Source organism: Ictalurus punctatus, chromosome 17 (assembly GCF_001660625.3).
Source record: "Ictalurus punctatus breed USDA103 chromosome 17, Coco_2.0, whole genome shotgun sequence".
Taxonomy (NCBI): Eukaryota; Metazoa; Chordata; class Actinopteri; order Siluriformes; family Ictaluridae; genus Ictalurus; species Ictalurus punctatus.
The window spans coordinates 2,577,576-2,594,801 of NC_030432.2; the positions used below are offsets into that span (position 1 = coordinate 2,577,576).

General features: G+C 36.8%; 1 protein-coding gene across 3 annotated transcripts in view; it reads right to left on the bottom strand.

Annotated features, from left to right (window-relative positions):
- Positions 1-17,226, bottom strand: part of slc36a4 (solute carrier family 36 member 4) — a 77,497-nt gene that overhangs the window by 52,530 nt on the left and 7,741 nt on the right. The window lies entirely within an intron of this gene.

Consider the following 17,226-nt stretch of genomic DNA (forward strand, 5'->3'; position numbering starts at 1 on the left):
AGTAACAGTAGTCAGTAACAGTAGTAACAGTAGTGATAGTAACAGTTGCAGTAGTAGTAACAGTAGTCAGTAACAGTAGTCAGTAACAGTAGTGATAGTAACAGTTGCAGTAGTCAGTAACAGTAGTAACAGTAGTAACAGTAGTGATAGTAACAGTTGCAGTAGTAGTAACAGTAATCAGTAACAGTAGTCAGTAACAGTAGTAACAGTAGTGATAGTAACAGTTGCAGTAGTAGTAACAGTAGTCAGTAACAGTAGTAACAGTAGTGATAGTAACAGTTGCAGTAGTAGTAACAGTAATCAGTAACAGTAGTCAGTAACAGTAGTAACAGTAGTGATAGTAACAGTTGCAGTAGTAGTAACAGTAGTCAGTAACAGTAGTAACAGTAGTGATAGTAACAGTTGCAGTAGTAGTAACAGTAGTCAGTAACAGTAGTCAGTAACAGTAGTAACAGTAGTGATAGTAACAGTTGCAGTAGTAGTAACAGTAGTGATAGTAACAGTTGCAGTAGTAGTAACAGTAGTCAGTAACAGTAGTAACAGTAGTGATAGTAACAGTTGCAGTAGTAGTAACAGTAGTCAGTAACAGTAGTCAGTAACAGTAGTGATAGTAACAGTTGCAGTAGTCAGTAACAGTAGTAACAGTAGTAACAGTAGTAACAGTAGTGATAGTAACAGTTGCAGTAGTAGTAACAGTAGTGATAGTAACAGTTGCAGTAGTAGTAACAGTAGTCAGTAACAGTAGTCAGTAACAGTAGTAACAGTAGTGATAGTAACAGTTGCAGTAGTAGTAACAGTAGTCAGTAACAGTAGTAACAGTAGTGATAGTAACAGTTGCAGTAGTAGTAACAGTAGTCAGTAACAGTAGTAACAGTAGTGATAGTAACAGTTGCAGTAGTAGTAACAGTAGTCAGTAACAGTAGTCAGTAACAGTAGTAACAGTAGTGATAGTAACAGTTGCAGTAGTAGTAACAGTAGTCAGTAACAGTAGTAACAGTAGTGATAGTAACAGTTGCAGTAGTAGTAACAGTAGTCAGTAACAGTAGTCAGTAACAGTAGTAACAGTAGTGATAGTAACAGTTGCAGTAGTAGTAACAGTAGTCAGTAACAGTAGTAACAGTAGTGATAGTAACAGTTGCAGTAGTAGTAACAGTAGTCAGTAACAGTAGTAACAGTAGTGATACTAACAGTTGCAGTAGTAGTAACAGTAGTCAGTAACAGTAGTCAGTAACAGTAGTAACAGTAGTGATAGTAACAGTTGCAGTAGTAGTAACAGTAGTGATAGTAACAGTTGCAGTAGTAGTAACAGTAGTCAGTAACAGTAGTAATAGTAACAGTTGCAGTAACAGTAGTCAGTAACAGTAGTAACAGTAACAGTTGCAGTAGTAGTAACAGTAGTCAGTAACAGTAGTCAGTAACAGTAGTAACAGTAGTGATAGTAACAGTTGCAGTAGTAGTAACAGTAGTCAGTAACAGTAGTAACAGTAGTGATAGTAACAGTTGCAGTAGTAGTAACAGTAGTCAGTAACAGTAGTCAGTAACAGTAGTAACAGTAGTGATAGTAACAGTTGCAGTAGTAGTAACAGTAGTCAGTAACAGTAGTAACAGTAGTGATAGTAACAGTTGCAGTAGTAGTAACAGTAGTCAGTAACAGTAGTCAGTAACAGTAGTAACAGTAGTGATAGTAACAGTTGCAGTAGTAGTAACAGTAGTCAGTAACAGTAGTCAGTAACAGTAGTAACAGTAGTGATAGTAACAGTTGCAGTAGTAGTAACAGTAGTGATAGTAACAGTTGCAGTAGTAGTAACAGTAGTCAGTAACAGTAGTCAGTAACAGTAGTAACAGTAGTGATAGTAACAGTTGCAGTAGTAGTAACAGTAGTCAGTAACAGTAGTCAGTAACAGTAGTAACAGTAGTGATAGTAACAGTTGCAGTAGTAGTAACAGTAGTCAGTAACAGTAGTAACAGTAGTGATAGTAACAGTTGCAGTAGTAGTAACAGTAGTCAGTAACAGTAGTCAGTAACAGTAGTAACAGTAGTGATAGTAACAGTTGCAGTAGTAGTAACAGTAGTCAGTAACAGTAGTAACAGTAGTGATAGTAACAGTTGCAGTAGTAGTAACAGTAGTCAGTAACAATAGTAACAGTAGTGATACTAACAGTTGCAGTAGTAGTAACAGTAGTCAGTAACAGTAGTCAGTAACAGTAGTAACAGTAGTGATAGTAACAGTTGCAGTAGTAGTAACAGTAGTGATAGTAACAGTTGCAGTAGTAGTAACAGTAGTCAGTAACAGTAGTAATAGTAACAGTTGCAGTAACAGTAGTCAGTAACAGTAGTAACAGTAACAGTTGCAGTAGTAGTAACAGTAGTCAGTAACAGTAGTCAGTAACAGTAGTAACAGTAGTGATAGTAACAGTTGCAGTAGTAGTAACAGTAGTCAGTAACAGTAGTAACAGTAGTGATAGTAACAGTTGCAGTAGTAGTAACAGTAGTCAGTAACAGTAGTCAGTAACAGTAGTAACAGTAGTGATAGTAACAGTTGCAGTAGTAGTAACAGTAGTCAGTAACAGTAGTAACAGTAGTGATAGTAACAGTTGCAGTAGTAGTAACAGTAGTCAGTAACAGTAGTCAGTAACAGTAGTCAGTAACAGTAGTAACAGTAGTGATAGTAACAGTTGCAGTAGTAGTAACAGTAGTCAGTAACAGTAGTCAGTAACAGTAGTAACAGTAGTGATAGTAACAGTTGCAGTAGTAGTAACAGTAGTGATAGTAACAGTTGCAGTAGTAGTAACAGTAGTCAGTAACAGTAGTCAGTAACAGTAGTAACAGTAGTGATAGTAACAGTTGCAGTAGTAGTAACAGTAGTCAGTAACAGTAGTCAGTAACAGTAGTAACAGTAGTGATAGTAACAGTTGCAGTAGTAGTAACAGTAGTCAGTAACAGTAACAGTAGTAACAGTAGTAATAGTAACAGTTGCAGTAACAGTAGTCAGTAACAGTTGCAGTAGTAGTAACAGTAGTCAGTAACAGTAGTAACAGTAGTAATAGTAGTAACAGTAGTCAGTAATAGTAGTAACAGTAGTAACAGTTGCAGTAGCAGTAACAGTAGTCAGTAACAGTAGTAACAGTAGTGATAGTAACAGTTGCAGTAGTAGTAACAGTAGTCAGTAACAGTAGTCAGTAACAGTAGTAACAGTAGTGATAGTAACAGTTGCAGTAGTAGTAACAGTAGTCAGTAACAGTAGTCAGTAACAGTAGTAACAGTAGTAATAGTAACAGTTGCAGTAGTAGTAACAGTAGTCAGTAACAGTAGTAACAGTAGTAACCGTAGTAATAGTAGTAATAGTAACAGTAGTCAGTAACAGTAGTAATAGTAACAGTTGCAGTAACAGTAGTCAGTAACAGTAGTAACAGTAACAGTTGCAGTAGTAGTAACAGTAGTCAGTAACAGTAGTCAGTAACAGTAGTCAGTAACAGTAGTCAGTAACAGTAGTGATAGTAACAGTTGCAGTAGTAGTAACAGTAGTCAGTAACAGTAGTAACAGTAGTGATAGTAACAGTTGCAGTAGTAGTAACAGTAGTCAGTAACAGTAGTCAGTAACAGTAGTAACAGTAGTGATAGTAACAGTTGCAGTAGTAGTAACAGTAGTCAGTAACAGTAGTAACAGTAGTGATAGTAACAGTTGCAGTAGTAGTAACAGTAGTGATAGTAACAGTTACAGTAGTAATAACAGTAGTCAGTAACAGTAGTCAGTAACAGTAGTAACAGTAGTGATAGTAACAGTTGCAGTAGTAGTAACAGTAGTCAGTAACAGTAGTCAGTAACAGTAGTAACAGTAGTGATAGTAACAGTTGCAGTAGTAGTAACAGTAGTCAGTAACAGTAACAGTAGTAACAGTAGTAATAGTAACAGTTGCAGTAACAGTAGTCAGTAACAGTAGTAACAGTAACAGTTGCAGTAGTAGTAACAGTAGTCAGTAACAGTAGTAACAGTAGTAATAGTAGTAACAGTAGTCAGTAATAGTAGTAACAGTAGTAACAGTTGCAGTAGCAGTAACAGTAGTCAGTAACAGTAGTAACAGTAGTAACAGTAGTGATAGTAACAGTTGCAGTAGTAGTAACAGTAGTCAGTAACAGTAGTCAGTAACAGTAGTAACAGTAGTGATAGTAACAGTTGCAGTAGTAGTAACAGTAGTCAGTAACAGTAGTAACAGTAGTGATAGTAACAGTTGCAGTAGTAGTAACAGTAGTCAGTAACAGTAGTAACAGTAGTGATAGTAACAGTTGCAGTAGTAGTAACAGTAGTCAGTAACAGTAGTCAGTAACAGTAGTAACAGTAGTGATAGTAACAGTTGCAGTAGTAGTAACAGTAGTCAGTAACAGTAACAGTAGTAACAGTAGTAATAGTAACAGTTGCAGTAACAGTAGTCAGTAACAGTAGTAACAGTAACAGTTGCAGTAGTAGTAACAGTAGTCAGTAACAGTAGTAACAGTAGTAATAGTAGTAACAGTAGTCAGTAATAGTAGTAACAGTAGTAACAGTTGCAGTAGCAGTAACAGTAGTCAGTAACAGTAGTAACAGTAGTAACAGTAGTGATAGTAACAGTTGCAGTAGTAGTAACAGTAGTCAGTAACAGTAGTCAGTAACAGTAGTAACAGTAGTGATAGTAACAGTTGCAGTAGTAGTAACAGTAGTCAGTAACAGTAGTCAGTAACAGTAGTAACAGTAGTAATAGTAACAGTTGCAGTAGTAGTAACAGTAGTCAGTAACAGTAGTAACAGTAGTAACCGTAGTAATAGTAGTAATAGTAACAGTAGTCAGTAACAGTAGTAATAGTAACAGTTGCAGTAACAGTAGTCAGTAACAGTAGTAACAGTAACAGTTGCAGTAGTAGTAACAGTAGTCAGTAACAGTAGTCAGTAACAGTAGTCAGTAACAGTAGTGATAGTAACAGTTGCAGTAGTAGTAACAGTAGTCAGTAACAGTAGTAACAGTAGTGATAGTAACAGTTGCAGTAGTAGTAACAGTAGTCAGTAACAGTAGTCAGTAACAGTAGTAACAGTAGTGATAGTAACAGTTGCAGTAGTAGTAACAGTAGTCAGTAACAGTAGTAACAGTAGTGATAGTAACAGTTGCAGTAGTAGTAACAGTAGTGATAGTAACAGTTGCAGTAGTAATAACAGTAGTCAGTAACAGTAGTCAGTAACAGTAGTAACAGTAGTGATAGTAACAGTTGCAGTAGTAGTAACAGTAGTCAGTAACAGTAGTCAGTAACAGTAGTAACAGTAGTGATAGTAACAGTTGCAGTAGTAGTAACAGTAGTCAGTAACAGTAACAGTAGTAACAGTAGTAATAGTAACAGTTGCAGTAACAGTAGTCAGTAACAGTAGTAACAGTAACAGTTGCAGTAGTAGTAACAGTAGTCAGTAACAGTAGTAACAGTAGTAATAGTAGTAACAGTAGTCAGTAATAGTAGTAACAGTAGTAACAGTTGCAGTAGCAGTAACAGTAGTCAGTAACAGTAGTAACAGTAGTAACAGTAGTGATAGTAACAGTTGCAGTAGTAGTAACAGTAGTCAGTAACAGTAGTCAGTAACAGTAGTAACAGTAGTGATAGTAACAGTTGCAGTAGTAGTAACAGTAGTCAGTAACAGTAGTAACAGTAGTGATAGTAACAGTTGCAGTAGTAGTAACAGTAGTCAGTAACAGTAGTAACAGTAGTGATAGTAACAGTTGCAGTAGTAGTAACAGTAGTCAGTAACAGTAGTCAGTAACAGTAGTAACAGTAGTGATAGTAACAGTTGCAGTAGTAGTAACAGTAGTCAGTAACAGTAACAGTAGTAACAGTAGTAACAGTAGTGATAGTAACAGTTGCAGTAGTAGTAACAGTAGTCAGTAACAGTAGTCAGTAGTAACAGTAGTAATAGTAACAGTTGCAGTAACAGTAGTCAGTAACAGTAGTAACAGTAACAGTTGCAGTAGTAGTAACAGTAGTCAGTAACAGTAGTCAGTAACAGTAGTCAGTAACAGTAGTAACAGTAGTGATAGTAACAGTTGCAGTAGTAGTAACAGTAGTCAGTAACAGTAGTCAGTAACAGTAGTAACAGTAGTGATAGTAACAGTTGCAGTAGTAGTAACAGTAGTCAGTAACAGTAACAGTAGTAACAGTAGTAATAGTAACAGTTGCAGTAACAGTAGTCAGTAACAGTAGTAACAGTAACAGTTGCAGTAGTAGTAACAGTAGTCAGTAACAGTAGTAACAGTAGTAATAGTAGTAACAGTAGTCAGTAATAGTAGTAACAGTAGTAACAGTTGCAGTAGCAGTAACAGTAGTCAGTAACAGTAGTAACAGTAGTAACAGTAGTGATAGTAACAGTTGCAGTAGTAGTAACAGTAGTCAGTAACAGTAGTCAGTAACAGTAGTAACAGTAGTGATAGTAACAGTTGCAGTAGTAGTAACAGTAGTAGTAACAGTAGTCAGTAACAGTAGTAACAGTAGTAATAGTAACAGTTGCAGTAGTAGTAACAGTAGTCAGTAACAGTAGTAACAGTAGTAACCGTAGTAATAGTAGTAATAGTAACAGTAGTCAGTAACAGTAGTAATAGTAACAGTTGCAGTAACAGTAGTCAGTAACAGTAGTAACAGTAACAGTTGCAGTAGTAGTAACAGTAGTCAGTAACAGTAGTCAGTAACAGTAGTCAGTAACAGTAGTGATAGTAACAGTTGCAGTAGTAGTAACAGTAGTCAGTAACAGTAGTAACAGTAGTGATAGTAACAGTTGCAGTAGTAGTAACAGTAGTCAGTAACAGTAGTCAGTAACAGTAGTAACAGTAGTGATAGTAACAGTTGCAGTAGTAGTAACAGTAGTCAGTAACAGTAGTAACAGTAGTGATAGTAACAGTTGCAGTAGTAGTAACAGTAGTCAGTAACAGTAGTAACAGTAGTGATAGTAACAGTTGCAGTAGTAGTAACAGTAGTCAGTAACAGTAGTCAGTAACAGTAGTAACAGTAGTGATAGTAACAGTTGCAGTAGTAGTAACAGTAGTGATAGTAACAGTTGCAGTAGTAATAACAGTAGTCAGTAACAGTAGTCAGTAACAGTAGTAACAGTAGTGATAGTAACAGTTGCAGTAGTAGTAACAGTAGTCAGTAACAGTAGTCAGTAACAGTAGTAACAGTAGTGATAGTAACAGTTGCAGTAGTAGTAACAGTAGTCAGTAACAGTAACAGTAGTAACAGTAGTAATAGTAACAGTTGCAGTAACAGTAGTCAGTAACAGTAGTAACAGTAACAGTTGCAGTAGTAGTAACAGTAGTCAGTAACAGTAGTAACAGTAGTAATAGTAGTAACAGTAGTCAGTAATAGTAGTAACAGTAGTAACAGTTGCAGTAGCAGTAACAGTAGTCAGTAACAGTAGTAACAGTAGTAACAGTAGTGATAGTAACAGTTGCAGTAGTAGTAACAGTAGTCAGTAACAGTAGTCAGTAACAGTAGTAACAGTAGTGATAGTAACAGTTGCAGTAGTAGTAACAGTAGTCAGTAACAGTAGTCAGTAACAGTAGTAACAGTAGTAATAGTAACAGTTGCAGTAGTAGTAACAGTAGTCAGTAACAGTAGTAACAGTAGTAACCGTAGTAATAGTAGTAATAGTAACAGTAGTCAGTAACAGTAGTAATAGTAACAGTTGCAGTAACAGTAGTCAGTAACAGTAGTAACAGTAACAGTTGCAGTAGTAGTAACAGTAGTCAGTAACAGTAGTAACAGTAGTAACAGTAGTGATAGTAACAGTTGCAGTAGTAGTAACAGTAGTCAGTAACAGTAGTAACAGTAGTGATAGTAACAGTTGCAGTAGTAGTAACAGTAGTCAGTAACAGTAGTCAGTAACAGTAGTAACAGTAGTAATAGTAACAGTTGCAGTAGTAGTAACAGTAGTCAGTAACAGTAGTAACAGTAGTAACCGTAGTAATAGTAGTAATAGTAACAGTAGTCAGTAACAGTAGTAATAGTAACAGTTGCAGTAACAGTAGTCAGTAACAGTAGTAACAGTAACAGTTGCAGTAGTAGTAACAGTAGTCAGTAACAGTAGTAACAGTAGTAACAGTAGTGATAGTAACAGTTGCAGTAGTAGTAACAGTAGTCAGTAACAGTAGTCAGTAACAGTAGTAACAGTAGTGATAGTAACAGTTGCAGTAGTAGTAACAGTAGTCAGTAACAGTAGTAACAGTAGTGATAGTAACAGTTGCAGTAGTAGTAACAGTAGTCAGTAACAGTAGTCAGTAACAGTAGTAACAGTAGTGATAGTAACAGTTGCAGTAGTAGTAACAGTAGTCAGTAACAGTAGTAACAGTAGTGATAGTAACAGTTGCAGTAGTAGTAACAGTAGTCAGTAACAGTAGTCAGTAACAGTAGTAACAGTAGTAATAGTAACAGTTGCAGTAGTAGTAACAGTAGTCAGTAACAGTAGTAACAGTAGTAACCGTAGTAATAGTAGTAATAGTAACAGTAGTCAGTAACAGTAGTAATAGTAACAGTTGCAGTAACAGTAGTCAGTAACAGTAGTAACAGTAACAGTTGCAGTAGTAGTAACAGTAGTCAGTAACAGTAGTAACAGTAGTAACAGTAGTGATAGTAACAGTTGCAGTAGTAGTAACAGTAGTCAGTAACAGTAGTCAGTAACAGTAGTAACAGTAGTGATAGTAACAGTTGCAGTAGTAGTAACAGTAGTCAGTAACAGTAGTAACAGTAGTGATAGTAACAGTTGCAGTAGTAGTAACAGTAGTCAGTAACAGTAGTCAGTAACAGTAGTAACAGTAGTGATAGTAACAGTTGCAGTAGTAGTAACAGTAGTCAGTAACAGTAGTAACAGTAGTGATAGTAACAGTTGCAGTAGTAGTAACAGTAGTCAGTAACAGTAGTCAGTAACAGTAGTAACAGTAGTGATAGTAACAGTTGCAGTAGTAGTAACAGTAGTCAGTAACAGTAGTAACAGTAGTGATAGTAACAGTTGCAGTAGTAGTAACAGTAGTCAGTAACAGTAGTAACAGTAGTGATACTAACAGTTGCAGTAGTAGTAACAGTAGTCAGTAACAGTAGTCAGTAACAGTAGTAACAGTAGTGATAGTAACAGTTGCAGTAGTAGTAACAGTAGTGATAGTAACAGTTGCAGTAGTAGTAACAGTAGTCAGTAACAGTAGTAACAGTAGTGATAGTAACAGTTGCAGTAGTAGTAACAGTAGTCAGTAACAGTAGTCAGTAACAGTAGTGATAGTAACAGTTGCAGTAGTAGTAACAGTAGTGATAGTAACAGTTGCAGTAGTAGTAACAGTAGTCAGTAACAGTAGTAACAGTAGTGATAGTAACAGTTGCAGTAGTAGTAACAGTAGTCAGTAACAGTAGTAACAGTAGTGATAGTAACAGTTGCAGTAGTAGTAACAGTAGTCAGTAACAGTAGTAACAGTAGTGATAGTAACAGTTGCAGTAGTAGTAACAGTAGTCAGTAACAGTAGTAACAGTAGTGATAGTAACAGTTGCAGTAGTAGTAACAGTAGTCAGTAACAGTAGTCAGTAACAGTAGTAACAGTAGTGATAGTAACAGTTGCAGTAGTAGTAACAGTAGTGATAGTAACAGTTGCAGTAGTAGTAACAGTAGTCAGTAACAGTAGTAACAGTAGTGATAGTAACAGTTGCAGTAGTAGTAACAGTAGTCAGTAACAGTAGTAACAGTAGTGATAGTAACAGTTGCAGTAGTAGTAACAGTAGTCAGTAACAGTAGTCAGTAACAGTAGTAACAGTAGTGATAGTAACAGTTGCAGTAGTAGTAACAGTAGTCAGTAACAGTAGTAACAGTAGTGATAGTAACAGTTGCAGTAGTAGTAACAGTAGTCAGTAACAGTAGTAACAGTAGTGATAGTAACAGTTGCAGTAGTAGTAACAGTAGTCAGTAACAGTAGTAACAGTAGTGATACTAACAGTTGCAGTAGTAGTAACAGTAGTCAGTAACAGTAGTAACAGTAGTGATAGTAACAGTTGCAGTAGTAGTAACAGTAGTCAGTAACAGTAGTAACAGTAGTGATAGTAACAGTTGCAGTAGTAGTAACAGTAGTCAGTAACAGTAGTCAGTAACAGTAGTAACAGTAGTGATAGTAACAGTTGCAGTAGTAGTAACAGTAGTGATAGTAACAGTTGCAGTAGTAGTAACAGTAGTCAGTAACAGTAGTAACAGTAGTGATAGTAACAGTTGCAGTAGTAGTAACAGTAGTCAGTAACAGTAGTCAGTAACAGTAGTGATAGTAACAGTTGCAGTAGTCAGTAACAGTAGTAACAGTAGTAACAGTAGTGATAGTAACAGTTGCAGTAGTAGTAACAGTAATCAGTAACAGTAGTCAGTAACAGTAGTAACAGTAGTGATAGTAACAGTTGCAGTAGTAGTAACAGTAGTCAGTAACAGTAGTAACAGTAGTGATAGTAACAGTTGCAGTAGTAGTAACAGTAGTCAGTAACAGTAGTCAGTAACAGTAGTAACAGTAGTGATAGTAACAGTTGCAGTAGTAGTAACAGTAGTGATAGTAACAGTTGCAGTAGTAGTAACAGTAGTCAGTAACAGTAGTAACAGTAGTGATAGTAACAGTTGCAGTAGTAGTAACAGTAGTCAGTAACAGTAGTCAGTAACAGTAGTGATAGTAACAGTTGCAGTAGTCAGTAACAGTAGTAACAGTAGTAACAGTAGTAACAGTAGTGATAGTAACAGTTGCAGTAGTAGTAACAGTAGTGATAGTAACAGTTGCAGTAGTAGTAACAGTAGTCAGTAACAGTAGTCAGTAACAGTAGTAACAGTAGTGATAGTAACAGTTGCAGTAGTAGTAACAGTAGTCAGTAACAGTAGTAACAGTAGTGATAGTAACAGTTGCAGTAGTAGTAACAGTAGTCAGTAACAGTAGTAACAGTAGTGATAGTAACAGTTGCAGTAGTAGTAACAGTAGTCAGTAACAGTAGTCAGTAACAGTAGTAACAGTAGTGATAGTAACAGTTGCAGTAGTAGTAACAGTAGTCAGTAACAGTAGTAACAGTAGTGATAGTAACAGTTGCAGTAGTAGTAACAGTAGTCAGTAACAGTAGTCAGTAACAGTAGTAACAGTAGTGATAGTAACAGTTGCAGTAGTAGTAACAGTAGTCAGTAACAGTAGTAACAGTAGTGATAGTAACAGTTGCAGTAGTAGTAACAGTAGTCAGTAACAGTAGTAACAGTAGTGATACTAACAGTTGCAGTAGTAGTAACAGTAGTCAGTAACAGTAGTCAGTAACAGTAGTAACAGTAGTGATAGTAACAGTTGCAGTAGTAGTAACAGTAGTGATAGTAACAGTTGCAGTAGTAGTAACAGTAGTCAGTAACAGTAGTAACAGTAGTGATAGTAACAGTTGCAGTAGTAGTAACAGTAGTCAGTAACAGTAGTAACAGTAGTGATAGTAACAGTTGCAGTAGTAGTAACAGTAGTCAGTAACAGTAGTCAGTAACAGTAGTAACAGTAGTGATAGTAACAGTTGCAGTAGTAGTAACAGTAGTGATAGTAACAGTTGCAGTAGTAGTAACAGTAGTCAGTAACAGTAGTAACAGTAGTGATAGTAACAGTTGCAGTAGTAGTAACAGTAGTCAGTAACAGTAGTAACAGTAGTGATAGTAACAGTTGCAGTAGTAGTAACAGTAGTCAGTAACAGTAGTCAGTAACAGTAGTAACAGTAGTGATAGTAACAGTTGCAGTAGTAGTAACAGTAGTCAGTAACAGTAGTAACAGTAGTGATAGTAACAGTTGCAGTAGTAGTAACAGTAGTCAGTAACAGTAGTAACAGTAGTGATAGTAACAGTTGCAGTAGTAGTAACAGTAGTCAGTAACAGTAGTAACAGTAGTGATACTAACAGTTGCAGTAGTAGTAACAGTAGTCAGTAACAGTAGTAACAGTAGTGATAGTAACAGTTGCAGTAGTAGTAACAGTAGTCAGTAACAGTAGTAACAGTAGTGATAGTAACAGTTGCAGTAGTAGTAACAGTAGTCAGTAACAGTAGTCAGTAACAGTAGTAACAGTAGTGATAGTAACAGTTGCAGTAGTAGTAACAGTAGTGATAGTAACAGTTGCAGTAGTAGTAACAGTAGTCAGTAACAGTAGTAACAGTAGTGATAGTAACAGTTGCAGTAGTAGTAACAGTAGTCAGTAACAGTAGTCAGTAACAGTAGTGATAGTAACAGTTGCAGTAGTCAGTAACAGTAGTAACAGTAGTAACAGTAGTGATAGTAACAGTTGCAGTAGTAGTAACAGTAATCAGTAACAGTAGTCAGTAACAGTAGTAACAGTAGTGATAGTAACAGTTGCAGTAGTAGTAACAGTAGTCAGTAACAGTAGTAACAGTAGTGATAGTAACAGTTGCAGTAGTAGTAACAGTAGTCAGTAACAGTAGTCAGTAACAGTAGTAACAGTAGTGATAGTAACAGTTGCAGTAGTAGTAACAGTAGTGATAGTAACAGTTGCAGTAGTAGTAACAGTAGTCAGTAACAGTAGTAACAGTAGTGATAGTAACAGTTGCAGTAGTAGTAACAGTAGTCAGTAACAGTAGTCAGTAACAGTAGTGATAGTAACAGTTGCAGTAGTCAGTAACAGTAGTAACAGTAGTAACAGTAGTAACAGTAGTGATAGTAACAGTTGCAGTAGTAGTAACAGTAGTGATAGTAACAGTTGCAGTAGTAGTAACAGTAGTCAGTAACAGTAGTCAGTAACAGTAGTAACAGTAGTGATAGTAACAGTTGCAGTAGTAGTAACAGTAGTCAGTAACAGTAGTAACAGTAGTGATAGTAACAGTTGCAGTAGTAGTAACAGTAGTCAGTAACAGTAGTAACAGTAGTGATAGTAACAGTTGCAGTAGTAGTAACAGTAGTCAGTAACAGTAGTAACAGTAGTGATAGTAACAGTTGCAGTAGTAGTAACAGTAGTCAGTAACAGTAGTCAGTAACAGTAGTAACAGTAGTGATAGTAACAGTTGCAGTAGTAGTAACAGTAGTGATAGTAACAGTTGCAGTAGTAGTAACAGTAGTCAGTAACAGTAGTAACAGTAGTGATAGTAACAGTTGCAGTAGTAGTAACAGTAGTCAGTAACAGTAGTAACAGTAGTGATAGTAACAGTTGCAGTAGTAGTAACAGTAGTCAGTAACAGTAGTCAGTAACAGTAGTAACAGTAGTGATAGTAACAGTTGCAGTAGTAGTAACAGTAGTCAGTAACAGTAGTAACAGTAGTGATAGTAACAGTTGCAGTAGTAGTAACAGTAGTCAGTAACAGTAGTAACAGTAGTGATACTAACAGTTGCAGTAGTAGTAACAGTAGTCAGTAACAGTAGTAACAGTAGTGATAGTAACAGTTGCAGTAGTAGTAACAGTAGTCAGTAACAGTAGTCAGTAACAGTAGTAACAGTAGTGATAGTAACAGTTGCAGTAGTAGTAACAGTAGTGATAGTAACAGTTGCAGTAGTAGTAACAGTAGTCAGTAACAGTAGTAACAGTAGTGATAGTAACAGTTGCAGTAGTAGTAACAGTAGTCAGTAACAGTAGTCAGTAACAGTAGTGATAGTAACAGTTGCAGTAGTCAGTAACAGTAGTAACAGTAGTAACAGTAGTGATAGTAACAGTTGCAGTAGTAGTAACAGTAATCAGTAACAGTAGTCAGTAACAGTAGTAACAGTAGTGATAGTAACAGTTGCAGTAGTAGTAACAGTAGTCAGTAACAGTAGTAACAGTAGTGATAGTAACAGTTGCAGTAGTAGTAACAGTAGTCAGTAACAGTAGTCAGTAACAGTAGTAACAGTAGTGATAGTAACAGTTGCAGTAGTAGTAACAGTAGTGATAGTAACAGTTGCAGTAGTAGTAACAGTAGTCAGTAACAGTAGTAACAGTAGTGATAGTAACAGTTGCAGTAGTAGTAACAGTAGTCAGTAACAGTAGTCAGTAACAGTAGTGATAGTAACAGTTGCAGTAGTCAGTAACAGTAGTAACAGTAGTAACAGTAGTGATAGTAACAGTTGCAGTAGTAGTAACAGTAGTGATAGTAACAGTTGCAGTAGTAGTAACAGTAGTCAGTAACAGTAGTCAGTAACAGTAGTAACAGTAGTGATAGTAACAGTTGCAGTAGTAGTAACAGTAGTCAGTAACAGTAGTCAGTAACAGTAGTAACAGTAGTGATAGTAACAGTTGCAGTAGTAGTAACAGTAGTCAGTAACAGTAGTCAGTAACAGTAGTAACAGTAGTGATAGTAACAGTTGCAGTAGTAGTAACAGTAGTCAGTAACAGTAGTCAGTAACAGTAGTAACAGTAGTAATAGTAGTAACAGTAGTAATAGTAACAGTTGCAATAGTAGTAACAGTAGTCAGTAATAGGCAGTACAAATGTACCACAAATGTCTGTTGTGCCAATAAAACCTACTAAATTGTAAAATTTGTTTGTGTATCTGGGATTTCTAAAAAAAAATAAAAATGTGTATGTGTCTGTGTTTTAGTTAAAGCATAAAAGGAGACAGAAAGGGAGAGATGTTTAATTCATGAGACTACAAGTGTCATGTCTCCTCTTCTTCCCTTCACACACACACACACACACACACACACACACACACTCACACGCACGCACGCACGCACAAAAATGCCTGTCTGCTTCTGCCACCCTGAGGAAATCTGTCAGGCTTTTTTTCTTTTCTTTTTTTTTTTTTTAAAAAATAGTGCCAATATTTGCAAACATTAAAAACTTCTTCTTCTTTTTTTTTTTTTTACACTGGGATACGCGGACCTCAGGGCTCCAAGCCGATGGGATCAACTTTGGGATGTCCATTATAGGAAAATAAATCAACAAAGTCTTTTATTCCTTACTTAGTGGATTGTGGTATACCCTGATTTAATACACGTTAGTGTAAACCATTTGATTTTATGTTATTGTCCAAAGTTCTATTAAAAATTTGTAAACATTAATAAAAATAATAACAACAAACAAACAAACAAATAAATAAATAAAACTGTTGTAGAATGCTTCTTAGCTTGCAATGTATTCTCACCTTCCTCACTATCATTATTGAATGCATAAATGTTTACAGACAGGAACAAACAGGATCTTCTAGAATCTGTCTGCACCATTAAAATTCTACCAGAAGTCTCATCCAAAAAAATCTTATATTTCCCCCGTCAAATAGGGCTGTGTATCCGTATCCGAAGCAACCGCAGACGCTATGCTGGAAAAATTAGAAAGTGTCGTCATTTTGTTATCCCACACTGTGCATGCATATTTACTGGGTCACTGAGTGATCCTACGCTGTCAGTGTACTCTGTGTTTACTGCTCCCGAGTTAACAGCCCTTTCTATCGATACATTTTCCTCTAGGGCGAACCATGACTCTTCTAAAACAACCCCATCCCTTAATTTCCACCATTAGCCTGTGCGTTCATGCCAGCATCCTGTCCTCCAGGGACCTCGGTCTTCTCCGTGATTTGGCTTGCTGCAGCCTGTCTGACGACGCTAACCCTGATTTCCTCATTAGCAAGAGCTCTGTGCTGGAAAGATCAGATTTTTATGCCCAAAACTCAAACACGTCACGCTCTCTGAGCTTATTGAGATTGTTGTTGCTGAAACTAGCAGAACTCTCCAGTGAAACCTAAAAATGGGCCTCACAGTAGAGCTCTGCAACAGATCATATCACAAGGCTAAAGGAAATGTGAACTCTACATTAGACGTTGTTCACTACTATATAATAGGCCTCATGATAGAGCAATGCTGTACATATAATACTGACCTAGATGTTGGGGCTCACCGCAATGCCAAGTAATGGGCCTCACGGTAGAGCTCCAGAAGAGCACTCATTCTGAAATAAATGATGGGTCTAATGGTGGGGTTCTGTGGCAGCCCTCATTACGTAATGAGTCTCATTGTGGAGCTCTGCCATAGGCCTCATTCTGAATTATGTAATAGGCCTCATGGTAGAGCTCTGTGACAAGCCTCATTCAAAAATAAATAATGGGCCTCATGGTGGAGCTCTGTGACAGGGGTTATGGTGGAGCTCTGAGACAGGTCTCATGCAGAAATAAATGATGGGCTTCAGGGTGGAGCTCTGTCAAAAGCCTCGTTCTGAACTAAGTGATCGGCTTTATGGTTGAGCTTTGCAACAGACCATAAATAATGAGCCTTATAGTAGAGCTCTGCATTAGACATCATTCACTGTGTTATGATGGCCCACTGGGATCTACGCTATCATTCTTACACTGATGATATGGGCTAGATTATGGGCCTCATCAAAAGGCTAAATGATGGGTCTCATGGTGGAGCTCTGAAACAGCACTCATTCTGAAACAGGTTATGGGCCCCATGGTGGAGAGGTCCAAAGACTTAATTCTAAACTAAATAATGCATCTCCACAAGAGTCCCCACCACTGAGCTAAACAATGGTATTTACAGTGGAGTTCCACAACAGGTCATACCTATGCTATATGATAGGCTTCAGGCGGAGTTCAGCGCAAGACCTCATTCTGAACTAGATCACGGGTCTCGTGGAAGAGCTCTACAACAGGCCTCATTCTGTATTCTACAATGGGCCTCATGCTGGAATTCTCTGAATGGCCTCATGATGGAGCTCTGAAAGGACTCGTTCTGAAATAATGTTAGACTTCTGTAACAGGCCTCATCCTGAATTACATAATAGGCCTCATGGTGGAGCTCTGTCATAGGTCTCATTCTGAATGATATAATAGGAATCATGGTGGTGCTCTGTGAAGTCTCGTTCTGAGATAAATAAACAGGCCTCTGAGCTAAACAATGGTTCGTACAGTAAAGCTCCATAACACACCTTATGATGAAGGCTAAATGATGGGCCTCATGGTGAAGCTCTGCAACAGGCTATATTATTATATTATACAATTATATTATTATTATTATTATATGTTATATATAATTATATATGTTTATTATTACACATTATATAATTACATTTTTATTATATTATACAATATTATGATATAATATGCCTCATGGTTGAGCTCTGCATTAGAATTCTGGATTCTATAATGAGTTTCATGGTGGAATTTTGTAGCTGGCCTCATGGTGGGGCTCTGTCATAGGCCTCATTCTGAATTATATATCATCACATAATTACATAACATCATGGTTGAGCTCTATTCAAAGAAATCTTTCACACTACTAAGAACATTTGATCCTTGC